We start from the raw sequence: 7945 nt of genomic DNA, 5'->3' as shown, positions 1-7945 counted from the left end.
TTTTTTCTTACTTAGTGTCAATGTGTGTTGATTAAACATCACTTCAAAAGATATTGTTAGTTATACACGTCAAATCTACTTCACTGGCATTGAATGATATCCAATCTATTGAAAACCAATGTTCAATCCATCTTAGTTTAACTTTAATCTGTATAATGTTTCCTTTTATATTTTTAAATAGAGTAAATGTGACCATTTGACCACTTTTAACCATTTTGACTCATTTAAGAGCACCTTTTGGAATGACATTTCACCTATTTCATTAAACACAGCTGCATAGGATGACAATAGAGACTTTTCATTTGATATAAAGGCATAGCATCCCTTAAAAATAGGCATTCATTTCAAACTATGTATAGGCTTTCATGAAGAGGAATCTTTCCTGCAATACTAATGTCCTACGCGTGCAATTAGTGGATTGCCATCAGCTGCCTCTTGCAGCCCAACCCCCAATGGTTCAAGTTTGTCGGTCAGCTCGGTCGGTCGGTCTCTTCTGGATAGTTGGGGCAAAACCAAAAGCTGCCCCCACCCTCCCACCCTCACTGGCCCAACCTCCCTCCATTCAACTATGTATTATCCTACCTGGTGTAGTAAACTGTCAAAGACAGTTCAAGACTTTTTTTAGACCTATTTTGAAAGTGGACCATCAAAGTGCAGGCTTTTGACCATTTTGACTCATTTAAGAGCACCTTTTTTAAATAATATATTTTTCACATATTTCATTAAACGCAGCTATATATGATGAAAATAAAAGCGTTTGATTTGATATAAAGGCATAACATCCCATTATACTAGGCTATCATTTCAAATTTCCAAAAAATGTAGGCTTTCATAAAGAGGAATCTTTCCTCAATACTAATGTCCTACGCGTGCAATCAGTGGATCGCCATCAGCTGCCTCTTGCAGCCCAACCCCCGATGTTTCAAGTTTGTCAGTCAGCTCGGTCAGTACCGGTCAGATAGCTTGAGCAAAATCCTCCCCCTCTCTCCTCCTCCCCCCTCTCCTCCCCTCCCCTCTCCTCTCCTCCTCACCCACAACGGCCCAACCCAACTTGATTCAACATTGTCACCAATGTCACCTATGTCTGTCTTGACTGTATGGGTCGTAAAAAGTAAACCAACAAAGCCATTTCAATCTTTTTTTTATGGACCTATTTCAAAAGGGGGCCATCAAAGTGCAGACTTTTGAACATTTTGACTCATTTAATTTTTTTAACTTTGTTGAATTATATTTCACCTATTTTAGTATATGCAGCTGTATATGATGAACATAAAGGTGTTTGATTTGATATAAAGGCGTAGCATCCCTTAAAAATAGGCATTCATTTCAAACTATGTATAGGCTTTCATGAAGAGGAATCTTTCTGCAATACTAATGTCCTACGCGTGCAATTAGTGGATTGCCATCAGCTGCCTCTTGCAGCCCAACCCCCGTTGGTTCAAGTTTGTCAGTCAGCTCGGTCGGTCGGTCTCTTCTGGATAGTTGGGGTAAAACCAAAACCTCCCCCCTCCCCTCCACTCTCCCATCCTCACTGGCCCAACCTCCCTCCATTCAACCATGTATTATCCTACCTGGTGTAGTAAACTGTCAAAGACAGTTCAAGACTTCTTTAGACCTATTTTGAAAGTGGACCATCAAAGTGCAGGCTTTTGACTATTTTGACTCATTTAAGAGCACCTTTTTTAAATAATATATTTTTCACATATTTCATTATACACAGCTGCATAGGATGACAATAGAGGCTTTTCATTTGATATAAAGGCATAGCATCCCTTAAAAATAGTCTTTAATTTCAAGCTATTCCACAAAATGTAAGTTTTCCTAAAGAGGAATCTTATCTGCAATACTAGTGTGACACAAATGCAATCAGTGGATGGACATCAGCTGCTTCTTGCAGCCCAACCCCCAATGGTTCAAGTTTGTCAGTCAGCTCGGTCAGTACCTGCCGGATAGCTTGGGGGAAAAGCTCCCCTCCCTTCTCCTCCCCATCCCTCTCCTCCCCATCCTCCTCACACACAGCAGCCCAACCCAACTTGATGCAACATTGTCACCTATGTCTGTCTGTACTGTCTGGGTTGCAAAATGTAAACTAACAAAGTCAGTTCTATATACATTTTTTTGGACCTATTTCAAAAGTGGGCTATCAAAGTACATACTTTTGTCCATCTTGACTCATTTAAGAGCACCTTTTAGGAATGATATTTCACCTATTTCATTAAACACAGCTGTGTATGATGACGATAAAGGCATTATATTTGATATAAAGGCATAACATCCCTTAAAAATAGTCTTTAATTTCAAGCTATTCCACAAAATGCAGGTTTTCATAAAGGGCAAAGCTTTCCTCAATACTAGTGTGCTCCGTGTGCAATCAGTGGATCGCCGTCAGCTGCCTCTTGCAGCCCAACCCCCGTTGGTTCAAGTTTGGAAGTCAGCTCGGTCAAGACCGGCCGGATAGTTTGAGCAAAATCCTCCCCCCACCCCTCCACTACCCTCACCCCTACCCCATCCACTGCAGCCCAACCCCACTTGATTCAACATTGTCACCTATGTCTGTACTCTATGAGTTAAAAATGTAAACTAACAAAGACAGTTCTATATATTTTTTGGACCTATTTCAAAAGTGGGCTATCAAAATGCAGTCTTTTAACCATTTTGGGACATTTAATTTTTTAACTTTGTTGAATTATATTTCACCTATTTTAGTATATGCAGCTGTATATGATGAACATAGAGTGTTTGATTTGATATAAAGGCATAGCATTCTATAAAAATAGGCATTCATTTCAAACTATGTATAGGCTTTCATGAAGAGGAATCTTTCCTGCAATACTAATGTCCTACGCGTGCAATTAGTGGATCGCCGTCAGGTGCTTCTGGGAGACCAACCCCCGCTGGTTCAAGTTTGTCAGTCAGCTAGGTCGGTACCGGTCAGATAGCTTGAGCGAAAATCTCCCCCCTCCCCTCCCCTCTCCTCCCCATCCCTCCCCACTCACAGCAGCCCAACCCAACTTGATTCAACATTGTCACCAATGTCACCTATGTCTGTCTGTACTGTCTGGGTTGCAAAATGTGAACTAACAAAGTCAGTTCAATACTTTTTTATGGACCTATTTCAAAAGGCGGCTATAAAAATGCAGTCTTTTAACCATTTTGGCTCATTTAATTTTTTAACTTTGTTGAATTATATTTCACCTATTTCAGTATATGCAGCTGTATATGATGAACATAAAGGTGTTTGATTTTATCTAAAGGCGTAGCATTCTATAAAACTAGGCTTTCATTTCAAACTATGTAGGCTTTCATGAAGAAGAATCTTTCCTGCAATACTAAAGTCCTACGCGTGCAATCAGTGGATTGCCATCAGCTGCTTCTTGCAGCCCAACCCCCAATGGTTCAAGTTTGTCAGTCAGCTCGGTCAGTACCTGCCGGATAGCTTGGGGGAAAAGCTCCCCTCCCCTCCCCTCTCCTCCCCATCCCTCTCCTCCCCATCCCTCTCCACACACAGCAGCCCAACCCAACTTGATTCAACATTGTCACCTATGTCTGTCTGTACTGTCTGGTTTGCAAAATGTAAACTAACAAAGTCAGTTCTATATATGTTTTTTGGACCTATTTCCAAAGAGGGCTTTCAAAGCACATACTTTTGACCATTTTGACTCATTTAAGAGCACCTTTTAGGAATGATATTTCACCTATTTCATTAAACACAGCTCTGTATGATGACGATAAAGGCATTATATTTGATATAAAGGCATAACATCCCCTAATACTAGGCTTTCACTTCAAACTATTCCACAAAATGCAGGTTTTCATAAAGGGCAAAGCTTTCCTCAATACTAGTGTGCTCCGTGTGCAATCAGTGGATTGCCATCAGGTGGTTCTCTATCCCAACCCCCACTGGTTCAAGTTTGTCAGTCAGCTCGGTCAGTACCGGTCAGATAGCTTGAGCGAAAACCTCCCTCCCTCCCCTCCCCTCCCCTCTCCTCTCCTATCCTCCTCACTTACAGCGGCCCAACCCCACTTGATTCAACATTGTCACCAATGTCTGTACTCTATAAGTTAAAAAATGTAAACTAACAAAGCCAGTTCTATATTTTTTTGACCTATTTCAAAAGTGGGTTATCAAAGCACATACTTTTAACCATTTTGACTCATTTAAGAGCGCCTTTTTTGAATGATATTTCACCCATTTCATTAATCACTGCTGTGTATGATGACAATAAAGGCATTAGATTTGATATAAAGGCATAACATCCCATAATACTCGATTTTCCCTTAAAACTATTCCACAAAATGTAAGTTTTCCTTGAGAGGAATCTTTCCTCAATACTAGTGTGCCACAAATGCAATCAATGAATTGCCATCAGCTGCTTCTCGCAGCCCTACCCCCACTGGTTCAAGTTTGTCAGTCAGCTCGGTCGGTACCGGTCAGATAGCTTGAGCAAAAAAAAAAAAATGGCATATTTCAGCATAAATAGTTATTAAATACATACATATACACATGATATGCTTACTCACCCCTGTGTGCCGTGGCCCGACACGGGCGGACTGGTTGGCTTCTGCGTGGGTGCCCACGCTGATCGACTGATTGTGTCCGTGTTGCTGTTCAGGAGAAAAAATGAATTGTTAAACGAAAATATGGATGCATTTAGAGTGACCTCTAACAAAAATAAACAATCGCCTCCATCAAGGACCTTTTTCAATTGAACTTTAACCTGACAGATCTCCAATCCATATATATTGCAGACATATGGTTAAATAAATCGTCAGGGAAAATGTATGATGACACAGAAATATTTGGGGGGAAAAAGCCTTAATAAACTGTGTGCTTGTTTTCTGGAAGTTTCCACTGTTTGTAAATCCAGCTGGCAGTTTTAGAAAGCGATAATGATAACATATTTTAGCTCCTGAATGCCAAACATTAGTCATAATGGTTGGGCTCGAGTCATTTTCGTTTCCTAAAAATCAAAAATTCAATATAGTACATATTGACTTTTTGATTTTTATGAATAGAAAATGACTAGAGACCAACCATTATGACTAATGTGTGGCATCCAGGAGCTAAAATGTAATATAAATATGCTTGCTAAAACTGCCATTATTACATTATTACATTACATATAAATATGTGTGTGTGTAATGGTAATAATGCATATATATGTGTACTAATAGATTATTTATAAACTGTATTCCGTTTATTGGTTTAAGATACGTACACATCTCTTTGGTAGCTATATAAAAAGCTCGGGTCTATCTTACGGTGCCAATATAATTTCGCTTTTCAAAATAAATCCTTCACTGATTCAATAATTATTCGTACCGCTTTATTTTGCAGGGGTTGCAAGGATGCTGGAACCTATAACGACGGCCAACTAACTATGCTTGGCAGCCAATCGCAGGGCACGGAGAAAAGAAAACTCTGATTAACTTCTATGAACTTCATCTGGTGGGCCATATGCACACTGTATCTCAGACCTGTTGGACGCCAATCAGGTATAGTATAGTAGTTATAACAATAATTTTAATGTCTTGCGAGTTAGTTAATTATTATAATGAACAAGTATGCGTTTATTTTTATGTCTTACGAGTTGCTTACTTGTTATAGTGAACAAGTGTGCGTTTATTTTAAGCTGAAAATCGCCATGGAGAGCTCAATCTTAAATTTTAATGTTATTTTTTTTAATTATGAGTTGTGAAAGTATTCATAAGAACCGAATGGTGTTCCTAACGCGGTGGTTATAGTTACGGGATTCCAAATGTCTTTTTTATGGAAATATTATTCTAATGAGCAATTCGCATAAGGCTAGCGCTAGCTGCGAGTGGCTAATCGCTACGGAAGCCGCGAGTGGCTAATCCCTACACTAGCAGGGAGTCCACTAGTGTTTCTTACTGTAGCTATACTTTGTGGATGCTAAATGTGCGTTATTTAAGCTAATGTTCTTACTCCTATGAATTTGTTTGTAAAAATAAGCAAACTTAACTCTGTTTATGTGGCTTTTCAGGTATGGACGGACAGGTAAGTAGGTATGGACGGACAGGTAAGTAGGTATGGACGGACAGGTAAGTAGGTATGGACACTCGCGTGGAATTTTGGACACTTTTCTCCCTAGTGGAGTTTTGGACAGTCATGTGGACTATTTGGACACTCACGTGGATTTTTGGACACTCGTGTGGACGCCAGGCATGGATGGACGCGCAAGGCAGTGGAGTTTTGGACACTCACGTGGAATTTTGGACACTTTTGGACACTCACGTGGAATTTTGGACACTTTTGGACACTCACGTGGATTTTTGGACACTTTTGGACACTCACGTGGATTTTTGGACACTTTTGGACACACGTGGATTTTTGGACACTTTTGGACACTCACGTGGATTTTTGGACACTTTTGGACACACGTGGATTTTTGGACACTTTTGGACACTCACGTGGAATTTTGGACACTTTTGGACACTCACGTGGATTTTTGGACACTTTTGGACACTCACGTGGATTTTTGGACACTTTTGGACACTCACGTGGATTTTTGGACACTTTTGGACACACGTGGATTTTTGGACACTTTTGGACACTCACGTGGATTTTTGGACACTTTTGGACACTCACGTGGATTTTTGGACACTTTTGGACACTCACGTGGATTTTTGGACACTTTTGGACACTCACGTGGATTTTTGGACACTTTTGGACACTCACGTGGATTTTTGGACACTTTTGGACACTCACGTGGATTTTTGGACACTTTTGGACACTCACGTGGATTTTTGGACACTTTTGGACACGTGGATTTTTGGACACTTTTGGACACACGTGGATTTTTGGACACTTTTGGACACACGTGGATTTTTGGACACTTTTGGACACACGTGGATTTTTGGACACTTTTGGACACTCACGTGGATTTTTGGACACTTTTGGACACACGTGGAATTTTGGACACTTTTGGACACACGTGGAATTTTGGACACTTTTGGACACTCACGTGGATTTTTGGACACTTTTGGACACGTGGATTTTTGGACACTTTTGGACACACGTGGATTTTTGGACACTTTTGGACACGTGGATTTTTGGACACTTTTGGACACGTGGATTTTTGGACACTTTTGGACACTCACGTGGATTTTTGGACACTTTTGGACACTCACGTGGAATTTTGGACACTTTTGGACACACGTGGATTTTTGGACACTTTTGGACACTCACGTGGATTTTTGGACACTTTTGGACACACGTGGATTTTTGGACACTTTTGGACACTCACGTGGATTTTTGGACACTTTTGGACACTCACGTGGATTTTTGGACACTTTTGGACACTCACGTGGATTTTTGGACACTTTTGGACACTCACGTGGATTTTTGGACACTTTTGGACACTCACGTGGATTTTTGGACACTTTTGGACACTCACGTGGATTTTTGGACACTTTTGGACACTCACGTGGATTTTTGGACACTTTTGGACACTCACGTGGATTTTTGGACACTTTTGGACACACGTGGAATTTTGGACACTTTTGGACACACGTGGATTTTTGGACACTTTTGGACACTCACGTGGATTTTTGGACACTTTTGGACACTCACGTGGATTTTTGGACAGTTTTCTCCTCCGTCGTTTTTGGTATGGACAAACAGGTAAGTAGGTATGGACAAACAGGTAAGTAGGTATGGACATCACGGACGCCCGGCATGGATGGACGCGCAAGGCAGTGGAGTTTTGGACACTCACGTGGAATTGTGGACACTTTTGGACACTCACGTGGAATTTTGGACACTTTTGGACACTCACGTGGATTTTTGGACACTTTTGGACACTCACGTGGATTTTTGGACACTTTTGGACACTCACGTGGATTTTTGGACACTTTTGGACACACGTGGATTTTTGGACACTTTTGGACACTCACGTGGATTTTTGGACACTTTTGGACACAC

This window comes from Stigmatopora nigra, chromosome 2, assembly GCF_051989575.1.
Source record: "Stigmatopora nigra isolate UIUO_SnigA chromosome 2, RoL_Snig_1.1, whole genome shotgun sequence".
NCBI classification, from domain to species: domain Eukaryota; kingdom Metazoa; phylum Chordata; class Actinopteri; order Syngnathiformes; family Syngnathidae; genus Stigmatopora; species Stigmatopora nigra.
Note: the sequence above shows the minus strand (reverse complement) of the source record.